Source organism: Numida meleagris, chromosome 1, assembly GCF_002078875.1.
Source record: "Numida meleagris isolate 19003 breed g44 Domestic line chromosome 1, NumMel1.0, whole genome shotgun sequence".
In the NCBI taxonomy this organism is placed as follows: Eukaryota; Metazoa; Chordata; class Aves; order Galliformes; family Numididae; genus Numida; species Numida meleagris.
In genome coordinates this window covers 69,917,770-69,936,301 of record NC_034409.1, presented here as the reverse complement: position 1 = coordinate 69,936,301, position 18,532 = coordinate 69,917,770, and the positions used below count along the sequence as shown (strand labels likewise).

Genomic DNA, 18,532 nt, shown 5'->3' with positions numbered 1-18,532 from the left:
TGCATGTTTTACTACAAACTGGGTTACATAGACCTGTAGCTGTGCTTTCTCAACCTTGGAAAGACAAGAGGGACACACAAGCCTCAGGGACATTCAACTTCTTGACTGTTTTTTGTCTTTTCTATCTTTCATATGGAGGTCAAGGCCCGGACTGGAAGTATGCTACATCTCACCTTACAAGCACTCCCAGTGTTTCATGTTTATTTTGGGCTTTCTAAAATCTCTCCATACATTATCTTCACTCTGTGATTTTGGCAGTTCTGAATAAACAATAATCAGCTTAGAAGCAGATGGGGTACTTGTCAAAAAATCGTGGGGGGAGAAAAGCCTCAGGGATGCTTGCAGTATTCAGCAACCCAGTGTGAGCTAACATTTCAGGAAAACAAACCAGACTCCTATTGTTTCATGAGCCTTATCAAAATCTGCAGTAAGTCAACTTTCAGGCATTTTACAAGTCCCACAAGCAAAAACACATCCGCATAGCTCTGTTGCAACAGCACGTGAATTAAGAAGAAATAACCAAAGAAACGTGTAATATTTTTATACAACAAGCTATGTTAACTATTACATTTTTCCTAAAATTTTCCAGTATTCGTGGTGCTAAGGACCCATTTTAATAAGGGGAACATTGATACTAGATTATGTGATGGACGGTTTTAAAGTTATTTAAGAGAGATGTTATCAAGCGGGCTGATCCACCAAGTATTTTTAGCTTGGAATTTTGAGGCAGATTTATTGTTTGAGAAACTTGTCTGACTTGTCATTTGAGAGTGTGTGATTGGGAATACTGTTTTGCAGTGAGCTTATTAATTAAACATCTGACGGTCAGAGCATGCCAGGGTAACCTATTTGATCAGTTCACAAAGAAAAACATTTGAATAGGTCTTGTAAAAAATGCATTATTGTTTTAAAAGCTTCATGAGCTTGATTTTTTTGAACAAAACACCATAAATTGTGTTCATTACAGCTGCGTTCAGCCTATCAGGACATTGAAAAAGCCTTCAGAGCAATTGATGTCAGTTGGAGTGGATTTGTGTCTTTGCATTACTTGAAGTCAGTCAGAAATAGCATTATATTTCCTTTACCAAATGAAACTTTTCAGGATCTAATGAATAGGTAAGAACCATATTACTTTCTTAGGGGACATTTTTTAGCAGTGCTGTTTTATAACTTTATTATTGCAACTACCATCTACCATATGCGACTACCATTGACTTATTGTGACTACCATCACTAATTCATCTTACTTGTGCCTGTGTTGCAGTGCATATGGCGCAGTGTGTAAAAGCTGATAAAACTGGATATAAAGCCCAGGGTTTTTTTTGTTTGTTTGTTTTTTTGTTTTTTTGTTTTTTCAGTAATGTATATAGGTTTAATGGAGTAGAATCTTTAAGTCACTGCTTTATTACTTCTATATGCTCAAAAATTTGTATTTAATATCCTAAAGGGAGCATTACTGTCTTGCATTTGAATGAGTAGTGATGTGGGATGGTGTGAATTTCCTGGAAGAACAGCTTCACAACTGTTAGTACCATAATTGCATAGTGATAGTGTGACTCTACAAGCCTTTCCTTTTAAAGTATGCTAGTGTGGCAAGGAAAAGAAAGGGAGAAATACAACTAAGGGCAATGAAGGAGCTAATGCTGAAAGCTTTCACTCTGCCCTGTTCATTGTTTGCACTGAGAAAGGTAACCAAAGGGACCCTCCTGTGCAGCATAGTGAATAAATTTCATACCTGGAATTTTGAATGTAAACTAAATGAGGCAAATATTTTTTATAAATTTGGTGTGACGGTTGAGAAATAATGCCAACTACTGCATTCAAGACAGTATGCTATTTTACTTTTACCAGGCATCCTCTCAGTATTACCAAAACTCAAACTATCTTGTGGGTAGTATAGCATTCAGAGGATAAATGAATAGAAAACGTTTTCGTGCCTTGCCTCGAGGATCTCAGCAGATCTGAGTTTAGGCCGTGGGACACTTTTCAGGATCTGATTTCCTGAACATTATTTCAGTTCCTTTATGTAGACTAGCTTCCTAAACTCATATTTACTTTATAAAGACAAAATATCACAGGAATGTGGCTCTTGGCTAAATCTAGACCAGGATCTCTCATGATTAATCTTTTATACTCAGAAAGCAAAAACTGTGAGAAGGAAACTTCCAGGATACACTCTGTACTCCTTGGCAACATTGCCAAGGGCATATGGCCAAAGAGAAGTGAAGAACAGCTTAACTCTTACACACTATTTTTACTACGAGATATTGCTTGAGCTTACAGCAGCAGGACAAGGCACTCAAACCACAGAGTGTGAGGAGGTCAATAACCAGATCATGCATCACTGTTAATGTTTCCACAGTTCATAATGTATATGGAAATTGTTTGAATAATGGAATCATCCATATAAATAAAGGGCTGAATTATTTTTTTCTTCATATGCAATAGTTAGCTGTAAGGACCTCAGTGCAGATATGTTTTACAGCAGCAGGTGCTGTAGGAGAGTATCATCTGCAGTAACTGTATTGCTCTGTGTGTTTGTCAGATATATCGTATTTGCTTCTAGTTATTCATAGTATGATATAACAATGATCAACTATTTGTCAAAAAATTGCTATTGTAGTTTTTTCAATTCACGTCACTTACATGTTTAAATCTTCACGTAAATCTTGCTCTTAAGAGTAGTTACATAATGGAAAGATTTCTGCATGTATTCTTCCACTGGAACCTTCTCTAGCATATGAAAAATATGGTGACATTTTAATGATGCTGTAAACAGAAATGTTTGAGCCTGTGTATGCTGCATCTCTCAGGAGGTACTTCTCAGGTAATGTTATTCAAAAGATCTACCAGTTGGAGGAAAAGTTCTTCATAGTTATTTAATTCTTATAACAAAGTAACTTCACTATAGCTGATAATAATTGTAATAGTAATTAATGGGCAAGGGATATGATTTCAAGGTTTTTAAGATTGTATTTTAATAACATGACATGAGATGTGTCAGGGAGGTGTTTATAAGAAATAATACATTCTAGCATTTTATGGATGTTGGAGGTATTTACATCTCATGGGCTCCTGTTATAAAATTCAGGCCCATTGAGGTTGATGCAATTTTGCCTTAGACTTAAGCAAGGATTTCATCCTTGACTCATTTAGGACCAGATTACCTACACAGTTCTTTCTCAGTGTATGTCCCAACTGCAGCAAGATCAAATACATCAGACACAGACCACTGAGATGTACTTTACTTGAAGGATATCACTCAGTTGAAACCCAAATTCCCTGAATTCCATTGTTGCTACTCTTGAAAATTATTTGAGTCAGAAATAAAACATTGTGAGCTTGAGATTATGCAAAGAGTGGTATAAACTGAAGGAATAAATTTCACAGTATTTTCCTATTGCCACATGAGAAGTATTTCTGATTGTGTTTTAGAGTTGTGCTGTGCATTATATCCCTTCACAGGTGGAGGGTTATGATGGTGTTCTTGTTGAGAAATCATACATGACCACTATGAAGGCTGTATAAATGAAGAGCTGAATCTTCTAAGACTTAATTTTCTTGAGTCTACCCAGATTTCTAACTGGTGGATTTCATTTGTGATATGAGGAAACTCATCCTTGTCACTTTGTCAGGATTTTGGTGAATGAAGTATCAGTTAAAAAGATAAGGACATTTTTCAGCATCAGAGAGATTTTTAAACTTTCTGTGTTACCCTCATGTTTCATTTCTTTGATTTAAGATTTGTATGAAAGTACCAGATGTTAGGGTAGTGATGGCTGAAAATTTTTCAGTGGAAAATGTTTTGTAAAGGATCACTATGAGATGATTTATCAGACGATTTTGTTGGATATCCATGTTGTTACAGCTCTAATTTGGCAATTTTTTTGGAAGTATATTCCTTTTCATTTGAATATAACCATAAGTATTTCTAAAAAGGCATGCAGTGTTGTTTTTTACTAATTACTTTAACAAGTTAGTTGGCATACTATAGTAGAAAAAATGCTGGATTACCACTCTAAAAACGCTTGCACTTTTTCTAACCCTACAGAGAAATGGTCTTTATGTGCCTCAGTTATTCCACCTATAGCATCTAAATAATGAGTATCCAGCCTTTTGGCTTGCCTGGGCTGCACTAAGTGAAGAGGAATTGACTTGGGCCAAATATACATATATTGCTCCAAAAGTAATGCCTCCTATTTATTTCCATGGAAACTTCAACAGATACAAAGACCACTACTTGATAGAAAAAAATTCTCAGCTACAAAACACTATTTTTCAACATAGTCACCACCATTAACTATGCATTTTCACCAGTAATGAACAGGAATCTGCATGCTATGCTTGTCAAAACCTGTACCAGTGGAGGTGACCCAAGGTCACTGTCAACACTGCTGAAATGCACCACCCGCCACCTCACTTTGCTCACATCCACTGCTTGGTCTCCATAAACATTCAGCAAGCATCAAGGAATGTCAATAGGTACCATGTTTTCTGCATGGAGGAATTCAGTGACGCACCTTTGCTTCATCGGCACTTCCACGTCACATATCATTTTGTCACACTGTCCCTCTGCTGCCATATGTCACATGGCAACAACCTATAATGGAATACTGGCAAGAAGGTTCAACCTCTACTGCCATATCACCAGCATCCACCTCTGACATTATGGACCAACATCATAAAACAGGAAGCATTACTTTTGAAACAGCCCTCGTAAAATATACAGTATAGTTAATATATAAGTAAGAGAACATTTTATTTTTTAATTTTTTTAAATTAAAATAACAAAAAAGGTGGCAACAAAACCGTAAAACTGGTAGCATATTTGGCTTTGTTCTTGTGAAACTAGCACATCAGTCTGTTTCAATGGCAGTGGTTGCCATTCTTAGTGAGATCTTAAGGGGTTCATCAGAGATTTTTGATGAAATTTTTCTCTTCCTGTGCTTCATCCTTAACAATTGCTCACGAATGTGCATACTGCCAAAAGTGATGACATGAATAAGGCATGACTGTGAAGCAAGGGATATTTTTCTCATCTGGTAAAGTCTGATAAGGAGACATGATCAAATTTTTGAGTAGAGTAGCAGATTGCAGCATTCCATTTGAAAACTGGCAGGTAATTTAATTGTGTCAACTGACTATGGATTTGCAAGCATAAATTGATTTTTTTTTTTTGCAATTTTGAAACCTATTCTCAATTTTTTTAATCAAAACAGAAAACAGTGCTGCATATTTTTCTCTGTTCACAGGACTGTGTTTTGCCAATGTATCAAAGTGCATAAAATTATTTCCCATAACTTGAGTGCACTGTGCCCTCCCGGTGCCCCAGTTTTAGCTCAGATAGCGTTAATAGGACACCAGTGTTTGGTTGTTGCTGAGTGATGGGTGTGTGCCTGGGGCTGGACTGGGCCGCTTGCTGGGGAAGAGCCACCGCCTTTATAACGCACGGCACAGGGAAGTCCACACTGCAAGCTGTGCCAGGCCACATGCGGCCCACGGGCAAGTTGGGCACTCCTGATCTAAGTACTGTACATATTATTGCCTTTTTAACACAGTTTGAAAACTGAGGGTCAGTGTTGCATCTACAAAGAGGAATTACTTTGAAATCAATAAAATCCACTGATGTCCTTCCTCAGTTTTTATTTCCTCTGACTTCAATGAGCTTTGTATAAATAAGGCTTTCCTTAATTTGATCCATAAAGCTTACTGCTGGGAAATTCCTCTTCACCCCCTGTATGGGCCTGATTCATCCCTTTCTAACTTGCAAGAGAAAAGGCTGTGTTGGACTACCACAGGAAGACAAGTGAAACTTGAAGGGCTCCATGATCCATTAACCATCTGGAGAATGGGGGAAAACACTATGCCTTGTGGAATGATCAGTGGCACCACAAATTATGGTTAATCATGCCAGACCTTCACATAACCACATCAGCATTTCTTCCTAACTTTATGTCAGCTCCCGAGGTTTTGGCAACTGTAATTGCTGAAGTCCAACAGGTGAGAGTAGGGTGTCTGAAAAAGGAGGTAGAAGTGGAGAGATCTGTTGCTCTGATAGATGCAGCATTGGCTGGTTGCTCATTTTCATTCAGAATTACTCTCTACAGTGTAATTTGAGTGATTCAGTAGACCATAGACATTTGGGTGGGATGGGATCTCAGCTGGGGGTTCAAAATAACAGTTGTTATCTTGGCCTTAATTTTAAAGATCGTCTCTTATTTCATACTGTTTGTTTCATATTCATTAATCCTAGCCAATAATCAGATATGAAATATTTCTTCTTTCTACAGCTTTTTTTAAATAACCCATCCCTCAGTAGCACTGTTGGCAAAGAAGGAATGAGGTGACTCCCCTGGTGAAATTCAAATGCCAGCACTGCCCCTACCTTCATTTACCTCGATACTTTGGTGCATGTCTCTTCCCAGCTCCTGTTTTGGGCTCTGGTGCAGCCATGCTGCTTGTGCACTCTGAGGTGTTTGTCCCTTGAGACACTGAATGTGGTGCTTGCACTCTGTTCTTGTGCAGGAACATTGCATACAGACCAGTTCCATTCCCTCCCCTTAAATACTCTGTGCTGTCCAGTTTCAGAAGCTGGAGTTAATTCTGCGATTCCAGTAACTTGCATGTTTTGCCTTGTTGACTGAGCTTGAGAAACTGCCATGTAATCCTGAAACTGGAGGTTGTTTTGTTTTGTGGTTTTTGTTTGTTTGTTTGTTTTGTAAAAGACCCACAAAGTCTTGCATACCTGTGATTGTATCTGGGTATTTTTTAGCTTTGTCCTTGGCACTTTGGGTTAGCAAATGCTCTAAACACCATCTGCCACCATTCTAAGGAGCAATAGAAGTTCTAAAAGCTTTTCTGAGATTATCAGAGTAGCGAGTCAGCACATTTCTGCTAATATATGAGAGATGTAATTGCCTATGAAGAACTTTGTGAAGTAGGAGTGCATTTAGCCAAGTGAGCCGTGCTCACTTGGACCTTTCTGCAGTACCATTGAAACTGAATAGGAAGTATGCCAATGATTTGGATGGTCATGGGATCAGTTCCTTATTAATTTTCAAGTAATTATTCATTGAAAATGATACTAGTTAAATTCCCATGATTTTTAACACAGTTTAACACTTCCAGTACTTTTGGAGTTTTTAAGTATGGATGCAATCAGCACCATACGATTAAAGAAAAAACAAACATATATTCCCCTTAGTTAGTTCCTCCACTGTTATGTGTAAATAATGAGAAGGGATGCATTCTAGACATCTGTAATGTGAACATCTACATCTGAACTGCTCCTCCTAGACTCCATTTTATAGTCGCTGGAGAGAAACAACGGGCAGGATTCATCTAACTGGTTTTAGTTATCTACTTTAGAATGAGATGAATTCTGTCCTGAAAGTGCCTGTTCTTCCTGATGACTATAAAGGGATAGTGTGACTTGCTCAGGTGCAGGCATGTACATATGGTTAGATGAATTCTCGCTTGGGGTCTAGTTCTTCCACAGCTAGACATTTGGAACTGAGAAAATAAGTTGGCTCAGCTTACATTTTTAGTAACAAAGAAAAGCTATGGAAGTTTATTCTAAACATGAATGTTGCACATGCTGATACTGTAATGATGTTGTAATGTTTCTACTTCAAAATTCTTCGTGGAACATAGTGTATTTATAAGAAAGTCTTTTAAAACTGTTTTCTTTTTCTCAGGTTTGGACTGAAAGACACAGGTAAAATTGGTGGCAATAATTTTTAGAAAAACTCAGAGATCCTGGGAGCACCTTTGAAAACAGGCAGCCAATTCCTATGAGAAAAAAAAAAAAGGTAAGTAGGAAGTTCCTTTTTTGTATGAGTTCTGAATAATGTGTGGCATACATGGTTATCAAAAATGAGGAAAGTGTATCCATTTGGTGATCACCCTAGATTAAATGCAGTTAAATAATTTTTTGGCAATACTTCTTCTAAGTGCAAAGTCTTATTTTGAGTCCTGTCAAACCCTGAGTCTTAATGAGGTGATTTATTCTTCCTGCTCCAGAAAGAATATATTGAGGAGAAGAGAGTGAGGCATGAAAGTGCTGCTAAGATGGTCTTTTTCCTATTGCAGAGTAAATCCAGCTAGATGAGATGAAAGTTTTTCCAGTGACACTGTTCTCCAGAAGCTGCGTGGATACATCCCAGATGCTTATCCCTCTTTAAAGCAGGCATTCCTTATGTCTGATGAAGTAAAAGCAATTATTTTTAGGTGTTGCCTTGGTTAACCACTCTCATAACTAACCATTTGTGTCTGTATCAGCTTTAAAGCAATGTAGTGGTTGCCAGTCTTTGTTTTGTTTTACAGTAGCTTACAGACTCTGCCGTTCAAGTTTCCTTAACATAGCTACGTGCAACTGGGGACTAAATAATCTCGTACAAACTCTCTGATAAACAGAAATTACTGACCTCCAAGATTTTCACTGGAAGTCATGTTGGACAGTTTTTTAATCATCCCTGTGGCTCCCTTTGAACCCTTGCTAGTTTTTTCTGTATATTTCATGAAATGTTATGAGAGAAAAGAGAATTGGTGCTTTCATAGAAGTTTTACTGGTACCAGAAAAGTAAATAAAATAACTTTGCAGATACTGCTAAGTGTTCCCTTGTTTCTACACTCAAGGATTGCCTGAGTCCCTGAGGCCTAACATCATGCTGGCAATTTATTTATGCTTTGATTATATGTTATGGCCTGCAAATCTTTCAGAGTTACTGCTGCTTATAATTAAGATTCCTCTTCGATTCAGGTCTATTTTCTCCATTTCTCAATGTAGAACTTTATTAGAAATCTTGTTCTTTGTGCTTATTTTTCCTAGTCATGCTGTATCACTGGTTTGTTTCCTTTGTCATTTTACTATTCGTTTTTTCAGTTATATATGGTCTTCTCATATTTAAAAGTTTTATTTTTTTCAGGTTATTTGTACAAATGTATATGGAGTGAGAGCGAGCAGGTGTAAATGCTTTCTTTTCTCTGTTGATACACAATCACACGCAGATACAAGTATGTGCATATGTATGCATAAGAAGGATTCAGATCAGCCACTGCAAGACCTCACTGAAAATAGAACTGCTTGAGAATAGATTATTGTCTACAGTTTCATGTGGAAGTTTCTGTTATCTGGTTTATCTGTCATGTTTGTTTAATATCTGCTATTTGATTCTATACTGTTCTCATTTCTTAATCAAAAGGCATGCCACGAGACATGAGCAAGGTATACAATTCCCAGGACAGCAGACTGCCCCAGAAGAGCAGCTCAGATAGGGACCAGACACACTTATTGGCTACTACCGCCAAGGGAGGGATCCAGATGTGTCAGTTTGCAGCTGTTGCTACCCCTCTGTTGACTGGTGCAATTAGTTTTTTTTTGTGTTGGGCAATATGTTCTGTATGAAGTGTTAATCACCAAACCTGTCTCTGTGTTCCCTCTCTCCACAGTCTTCTCCCTGCTCAGGGCTGTCCCTGGGCCCAAGTAGATCGCTGCCTCTTTCCGCCTACCACAGTCTCTTGTCAAATGTGGTAGTTCCTAGAAATGCTGAATGCTAGATGATTTCCATATTGGTAAGAAGAAACGTGATAGCTACTGGCTTAGACATTTAGTGCATTAAAAATTGTGTGATATGTTTAATATCATGTGACAACACAAGAGAAATCTTTTTGGATGCCATATTTCCTTTCCATGCTAAAGTCCACATTGTAACATTTAGCAAATACTGTTATTCTGCTCAGCTGCTGTTTGCAGTAGTAGTAATAGTAGAGCACTGATCTCACCTGCGAACTCATCATTTAATATCTCTATCTGTGTGAATCTGTAGCTTTCTTACATATTTATGCAGTTGTGTGAGCAGGTTTTCAGCTTTTGTAAAAACAACAGCAACAGCAACAACAAAACATATAAACCAAGTAAAGAAATTTTATCATGTCTTAGAGTTAACAGAAGTATGTTTCTTTCCCTTTTTATTTCAGAAGATAGAAATAGATTTCAACTTGAGTTTCTTCGGTTCCCAGACTTAAAATAAATTCAAATTCTTATCTAAAAGGTTTTAATAGGTTCATTCAGCACACTTTGGATTCTTCATATCACTGCCCAGTTCATGGGCAAGTGCCTGCTGCCTTTTTCTTCCAACTAAATTTTTTTCCTGAGCTATTCCTGTCGTATTGGTATAAAAAATGCCACTAGTTCCTTGCTGTTAATCCATATTCTGAAACTAAGTCCTAACCTACTACAAGCACTTTCTAATGTACAGTCTAGAATTACAATATTTCCTGTAACTATAGCTACACATTTGACTTTAAAATGTTGAATCAGATGGATATTTTTATAAAAGATGAGTGAAGTTCCCTTTGATGTTCTTCATCAAGTTTTGCAATATTTTGCGATCTACTTTAAAATTGAGATTCTCAAAACAAAAAAAAAAACATGAAAAAACAGTTATGCAAGCGTTTCAACACCAAGGAATTAATAGTAAAGCAAACTGTCTGGCTTCTAGAGTGTTTTGAAAATGTTTGTCCATATATTCTGAAACACAGAAAGAAAAAGACATTAAAATAATTGGAGTGGGCAATATTCAGTTTACATTAGTTGAGCTTTGAGCCTTGTTTTGTGCTTTTTTCTAGTCATTATTACTATATTCTTATTTTTATATATCCCATCATAAGGATGTGCATTGTTTGATAGTTCTTGCTCTTGATTGCATGTGGTGTCCCAGCCACCTAAGGCATTCGCATTTGTGTCATTTGAAAATGTGACACTGTAGTTCTTTCAGAGTCATCTTGTTGCATCTCCTTTGTGTGAAGATATTTAGAATTGCGGTACTGAATTGTCATCTTTCATCTGCAAGATTTCTTTATTTTAAAATCTTTAAATATATACATATTTTTATTTAAAGAGATTGTTTATCTCAGGGCAAGGAATTCTGCTGTTATTGGAAAGTCTCCTAACTTGAAGTTCTTAGATACATGAGATTCATAACAGAAACTAGATTGTTTTCTATCTTGTGCTGAAGCTTGGCATCAGGTAAACTTCAGAGTGTTCCTAGAACTGTAAAAGGTTTACAGGTACATAGTTACTAGTTTTAGAATTGTATCTTAATGTTACAGAGTATGAATACCTATCTGACTTTACCTGATGAAGGAGACCAATTGCTTACGATTGATGTTTAAATTAAAGATAGACATAAATATATGCTGGATAAAACTACACCTTAATTTGAGATGCAGCATTTTGTAAAAGAAGGGCGATGCCGTGTGTACATCCAAACACACTGTGTAGCTGTGAATATATATCCCTGTGGTTCTTGTGCACATGGGAGACATGACAGACAAAGGGAATCTGTTTTGATGCAAGGATAAAATCAGTACGAAATATGAAGTTAATTAGAATTATAACTGTGTAGTAATTATTATAAGCTCATATTTATAAAATATACTTGTAAAATATTTGTGTTTGCGGTTTGTCATCTGACAGATTGTAACGTATGTCTGACACTGACATGGTATCAAGCCTACTGCTGCACAGTTCACTCCGTATTCAAAAATAACTTAATCTGACTTTCTGTAGAGTCTGAATTGCCTTTTTATGGGTATTTTTAGAACATGAACTTTTGATAAGGAGCTGTCTATTTTCACCAGTTCTGTGGCCTTCACTATGTAAAGAACTATGCTAAAATGCCTGTCAGCTTTGATGGAATGTCATGATATGTATGTCTCATGCAGTGGATGGTGTGATTGTCCCTGAAGTGCACAGCTGGATTTTTTTTTGTTACTTTGATTTGCTACATATTGCACTTCTTAAATTGAAGACTCTATTTCTGAATCCAATGAGCAAATAATAGTCTGAAAAAAATTAAAGCTTTCAGTCTGGTTGACACAAGCAAAATGAGCACTGGGCATATCTTCAGAAGGACTGTTGGCATTTTTTATTAGATAGTTTTATATAGATGATGTATCACAATTCCTTTCTAATATAATTACATAAAAACTATTCTCCTTAGCTCTGCAGTATATCATCTGTACACATATATATATGACCACAGTAAGAAAGAATTCACCTAGCAATTTATAAGAAAAGAAATCAGTTTCATAGATTGCAGTAGATAATAATCACAACTGCGGCATTCAGGCCATCATTCAGTAAGGCTCCTTACTGCATGATATTTAGTCATTTACTGAATTGGGGCTTTACTGAATGAAATTGTTAACAAAGGGAGAGATGTTTGAGACTGTAGAAAGGAAAGACAGGCTGATGAAACAACCACTTAATCACCAGCATCTGGAGGCTCCCACATTGAAAGAAAGACCTGTAAGAATCGCTTATATTTATACGGAACATAATGATTTTTTGTTGCTGGAATAAACTAGTGCATCCCCATGCACATTGCTGATGCTGGAACTGAATTATATAACGATCTAGGAAATAAAATTAAACTATTTTAAATAAATAAAATTAAACTGCAAGTTGGCAAAAAAAAATGTAAACAACTTAATAAATACTGATGCAGTATACCTTAGCTTTCCCATATTGTCTAAGGGTTAAACAAAATATTTGTATCACAACAGATACTTCATCTTCATGGGTAAGATATAGTCATTCTGTATAATTGTTTCTTATGAAGCACAAGCTATCTTTCTAGCTTCCGTACCAGATTCCCTAACTTATTTACCGGGGGAGGTAGGTATATTATCAAGTTTCGTTTCCATATGATTTAATGCAGTGACAACAGTCTCTGAAGAAAATTCAAGCAGCCAAAAGTAGTTTCAGAAGACCATTATCTTTTGATTGCAAAACTTTAAAGTATTTCCCAGACCAACTGATGAAGTAAATAATTGCTCATCCTCTATATTATTACTGCCACCCAGGATCTCTTTCGGGGACTAAAGGGAAACAGAATTTTCTTAGGGTGAATTTTATGAACAAAAAGATATTTGTCTAGTGCTTAGCCAGGAGCTGAATCACTGAAGGAACTATTTACTCCTAATGTTTCTGTTATTGTTCCAAAGACTTTATTCCACTTTTTTTTTTATCTTTCCCTCTATTATCCTTCCTTAGGTTTCTTTAGAGAAAATAAACAAACAATTTAATATTTTAGAAAAAGTAAAAGTTCAAGGGCAAATTTATAAAATGCAGTAGACAATCATAGATACGTGTTGGTACAAACCTTTATTTAAAGCTCTCCTACATAAATTATGGATATTACTTGCCATGGGAACTGAGATAAAATCTTTGTTTTAAGTGTAGCAAAATAAAAATATCTTGATTCTCTTGCATGAATACATCCATCGCCTGTTGCCTTACTATCTAAATTCATATCCATTCACATGACAATGTGACAGGGCATCAGGCTCTAGATAAAGATTTTCCCTGAAAGCTGATGCACCCTTGGTATCCAGGTCAGGAATGCCAACAGACCCAACCTAGTGGCACAATTGATTTAAAAATTGCATATTAAGATACAAAAGGAGCATGAGAAAAAAATGGCAAAGTCCCTGGAGCAGGTCTCAAATGTTTTAATTAACGCATTACATTTAAGATTCAGAATTTCTCAAGGTTCACCAAGTACTTAGTGATTCTGGATCAGATAAGGAATGAAATGCAGCTGATAAGCTGACCTGAATTTGAGCCTGTCTGTGCAAATCAAGTTTATATATTCATTCACTGTTGGCACAGTTTATTAGCAAACTAAATAATCTATATCAAGGTAATAGAAAGGTCATTATAGTTTCATTCCATAGTTCTAGACTTCCATCCAGTAGGTATTTCAGTTGTATTTTCACCAGCAACTAGAATAAAAGTACTAGAGTCAATATACAAAGGCAATTTAAAAAAACTACAGACTTGTTGTAGACATGCAGATGTGATCTAGACATGTAGAATAACATGTTAGTATCATCACTGGCTTAATAAATGGTAAAGATTTGCTCTTTTTAATGCATGCTAATGTATGTTTTTTTCTTCTTTTTTTTTTTTTTTTGGAAGATGAAACAACAATCACAAGAAATTACTTTTGGGATTACATTTTTACATGTGTTTTGCATTACATTGTGTTTCAAGTTAAAGACTTCCAAGAGCTAATCCAAATAACTGATCCAGATCAGACTGGACACCTTCAATATCATGAATTTTTCAATTCGTTTGAAGAAAAAGAATCTGTGGTAAGGGTCATTTCTTTAATAACCTTTTCTATAATGACTGAGGCCAGATTGTGTTTTATTAAAATTCACACTCTGCATACAGTTTTTGTCCATGTTGGTATGTTCACATACTTTCCAGCAATGTAAATCTTCTTCATAGTCAGTACTTGTAGACTCTTTCTACTGAGTCATCAATTGGGAAGCAGTCTCATGCTCACTGAAAGTTTCTGAAATCTTACGCAGAATCACTAGCTTATGTATGTGCCTACCACAGATGTGGTACAGGAATACTTCTTAGCTTTCAGGTGTCAGATGTGTTTCACTGAGGTTTTGCTATTTCTTGTTTTATCTATCATTCTTTATAATATGTATATGTTCAAAATGTATGCTATATGCTACATAGAGGTTGTATATTTTCCTGAGAACAGCACTGACACCTTCTGAATTTTCAGCCTCCTTATCATGTTTTCCTTTAGAACCATTCACTATACATACATAGAGACTACACACTGAATCCTGCAGTCAAAACTTCAATTCACTGTGCCAGGTTCCTTTGATGTAGATAAGTCAATACATTTTTGGTTAGCAAATTATTCTAAGACATAACCTGAACTGCAGTTTGTGGTTTGTCTACTTCTTCATATTAAGAAGCTGTTCATAATTTTCACTATCACATCTCTTAGGTTTGCATTAGTATATCAGCTGAGTAACTCTGTGTTTAGCTTTGTGCTGGCTAGTCTGGACAGTGTTTTGGAGAGATATCAAAGGAGCATAGCAGTGTCAAGAGGTATTAGATGCAGAAAAAGAAGGTTGCATTAAACAGCCCTGAATGTTGTGCATTGCTTTGAAAGTCTGTAATGTTAGGGGGGATTAATTCCGCCCTAATGGCTCCAACAATAGAAACATTTGATGCATCAGCTCAGGTCCATTCCAACTGGTTTTTAGTAGAATAACGGTCTGGCTGAAATTAGGGAGGTACAGAGATAAGCGACCATTTTTATCATTTAAAATAAGCAACACAAATGAACTAAATGTTAGTATGAGAGAAGGTAGGTAAAGGAAATGTTAAACATCATGGATCATTGTCACCTTGGGATGAAATACCACCTAGGATAACACAGTAGCCATATGTTACCATGTAAACTCTGGTTTCAAACCTGGTGAGTGATTCTGCTCTGAGAAGATCTGTTCTAGACTACATGGCTGATTTGTTCCCAGGTTTTGATTAAAACAACTGCAAGTAAGCCTGAGTGTCTGGGAGTCCTTACTTTTTGTGTCCTGAGTGGTAACTCCAGCTTCATCACCATGGCTCTTATTATACAAAAGGCAGATAAAAGATTGTACAAGTAAAAGAGGAAGATATTCAGTCAGAGGAATCTTAAAAGAAGCAGTGGCAAAACCTGGAACCAGTCTAGGCTCCCAGAAGAAAAGACAATCCAAAAAGCTTCTCCATCTCCTTCCTTTCACCTGAAAGTGTGTGGTACAGTGGTTGGTCAGATCTGCAGTTATGCTGTCAGATCTCAGATTTACTGTCAAAATGGTGATCCTATTTTTTTCTTCTCAGAACTTTGTTTTTAATGTAAACTCAATTTACAAGTGAAAAATTACTTTTATTCTAACTGCTAGTGCTACAGACAGATCCTAAAGGAAGTTAAATAAAACAGTTTTTGTTGTTATTTTCATCGAATCATAGTATTATTTGAATTGGAAGGGACCTTTAAGGGTCATGTAGTCTAACTCACCTGCATTGAACAGGGACATCTACAGTTAGATTTTTCTCCTATGGAAGCCCATTGTCTTCAAATTATGCCTTGAGTAAGTTGAGTTCCTCTTGCAAGTCATTTAGTCCTAGTGAACTGTGTTTTATAGGACTGAGGGGAAATCGTAAAAATTTGGCATTGTCAGTCAGCAGGTATGATTCTTCAGTCACTTAAAGGAGCAGATATATGAAGTGAGATATTCAGTTTCCTGCACAGTCACTTTTTAGTCAGTTTGCAGAACAAACATTTCAAAAAGTAAACTAGGGGCCTAACGCTGCATCATGCTTTGGAATCAATACACTGAAATTGTTTTGGTTGAAAATAACTTTCTATTAACTTAGTTTATAAATGGTGTAGTAGGAAAAGGAAACTAACAAGTCTGTTCCTCTTGTTCTATGTTGTAAGTAATAACATAATTCATTTTTAGCAAGTGTTGGTCTTCCAACACTAGGTTTGTTATTGTAGTACATTTTTTGATGAGGTAACACTATCACTGTCCAGCCTGTGGGGCTCTTTTGTTATTTCCTGCATTTCTAATTCATTCAATTCTTAGGTGGAGGAGATTCTTTTGGATAAAATCACAGATAATTGGAAAGTTTCATAAGGCTTTGCAATCATATGAACATAAGTGTACAGGCATTATTAACAGAAATTATCTCAGAAAAGTCCTGCACCTGTGTTGTCCTTCATTGATAGATCAGCAATTTACAAAGTAAATTGATGATGTATGAATTGCAATAGACAATGTAATTTCTTTTCATACCACAAATTTCTTCCTGTCTTTTAATATGACAGCTGTCTCTAGAAGCTTTTGGTTCATCTTAAGCATATGGAAAAGAAAAAGTTGGTGGAAGAGATATAGTTGGTGGATAGAATCATAGAATCACCAAGGTTGGAAAAGACCTGCAAGATCATCCAGTTCTACTGCCTACCTATTATCAATAGTTCCCACTAGACCATGTCCCCAAGTACAATGTCTAAACGTTTCTTGAACTCCTCCAGGGTCGGTGACTCCACCACCTCCCTGGGCAGCCCATTCCAGCACCTGAACACTCTTTCTACTACAACCTCCCTTCAGGTAGTTATAGAGAGCGATAAGGTCTCCTCTTCTCCAGACTCAACAATCCCAGTTCCGTCACTTGCTCCTCAAAAGGCCTGTGCTCCAGACCCCTCACCAGCTTTGTTGCTCTTCTCTGACCATGCTCCAGGGCCTGAATGTCTTTCTTGCAATGAAAGGCCCAAAACTGAACACATTTTCGAGGTGTGGCCTCACTAGGGTTGGTTTTCATTAGCCAATTTGTGCATGAGCTGATCAAGATGCTCTTCATTTTGTAATGTGACAATGGTACGTGGCCATCCAGAATGTGGCTCATCTTTCACATCGCTCTTGCCACCGCTGCAACGCATCAGCCACTGCCTCACTGTGCTCACATCCACTGTTTGGTCTCCATTAACATTCAGCAAGTGTGGATGAATGTCAGTGGGTGCCATTTTTCCACGTGAAGGAACTCAGTGACGCACCTTTGCTTCATATGCACTTCCGCGTCAGTCGCCATCTTGTCGGACTGCCCCTCTGCTGCCATCTGTCACACAGCAACAAGATGTAATCGAATATTGGTGGGAAGGTTCAGCCTCTACTGCCATACCACCGATGTCCACCTCTGATGTAGTGAGCCAACATGATAAAACAGGAGGCATTACTTCTGGACCAGCCCTCATAAAATATGCGATACAGTGAATCTATGTAAGTAACAAAACATTTTATTTTTAAATATCTTTTATTAAAATATTTTAAAAAGAGAGCAACACATCTATAAATCTAGTGGGATATTTGACTTTGTTTTTGCACAACCAATGCATCAGTCTTCTTTTAATGTCACTGGTTGCCATTCTTAGTGAGGTCTCAAAGTGTTTGTCAGAAATTTCTTATGAAATTTTACTCTTCCGCTGCTTCATCCTTGACAATAGTTGTGCACAAATGTACATAGTACCAAAAAGTGTTGAATAAGGCATGGTTGTGATAGAGGTTTTAAAACTCTGGTAAAGAGGCATGATGAGATTTTTGAGTTGAGTATCCAATTGCAACTTTGTACATTCCATTTGAGTATTCATGGTTAACATGTTTATGTTGACTAAAAATGTCCCATGGTGTCCAAAACATGACAGTGTTGGGAGTTGGGGCCTCTGGCCTAAGAGTTGTCCCAGTTTTGAAGGAGGAGGATGGGGGTGCTGAGGGCCCCTTTCCTGAGGGTGGCTCCCTTGTGCCATTTTGCTTGCTAAAGAAAGGGGCTCCAGCCACCTCTTCAACCCATGTGTGAGATCCCTTCCATGAGATAGTGGCAAGCGTGTTCCAAGAGGGACGGGAAGTCTCCACTACCCCCAGCCAAGCTGCCTGTAGATGGAGCCACCTGGATGTGGAGCTGCTACTGTCGCTGGGGCAGAACCAGTTGCAAAGCTGTGTGAAGGGCTGAGCAGCATTTAATCTATTGGTCTGGTTACAGTTGCTGGGCAGCTCTACAGGGGCCATAACAGAAGATGCAGGGATTAATCCTTGGTAAAGCATCAGAGCTCTGAGAGATCATAGCTAGCTACTGGTGCCCAAAACAGTTTGCCCAAACAAGTGGGTAATG

General features: G+C 37.2%; 1 long non-coding RNA gene across 1 annotated transcript in view; it reads left to right on the top strand.

Moving 5' to 3' along the window:
- Positions 1-16,883, top strand: part of LOC110396810 — a 48,332-nt gene extending 31,449 nt beyond the window's left edge. The window contains exons 4-7 of the long non-coding RNA XR_002437278.1: positions 7,698-7,811; positions 9,451-9,573; positions 13,988-14,163; positions 16,698-16,883. This is a non-coding gene — a long non-coding RNA (uncharacterized LOC110396810). The remainder of the gene's footprint in view (positions 1-7,697; positions 7,812-9,450; positions 9,574-13,987; positions 14,164-16,697) is intronic.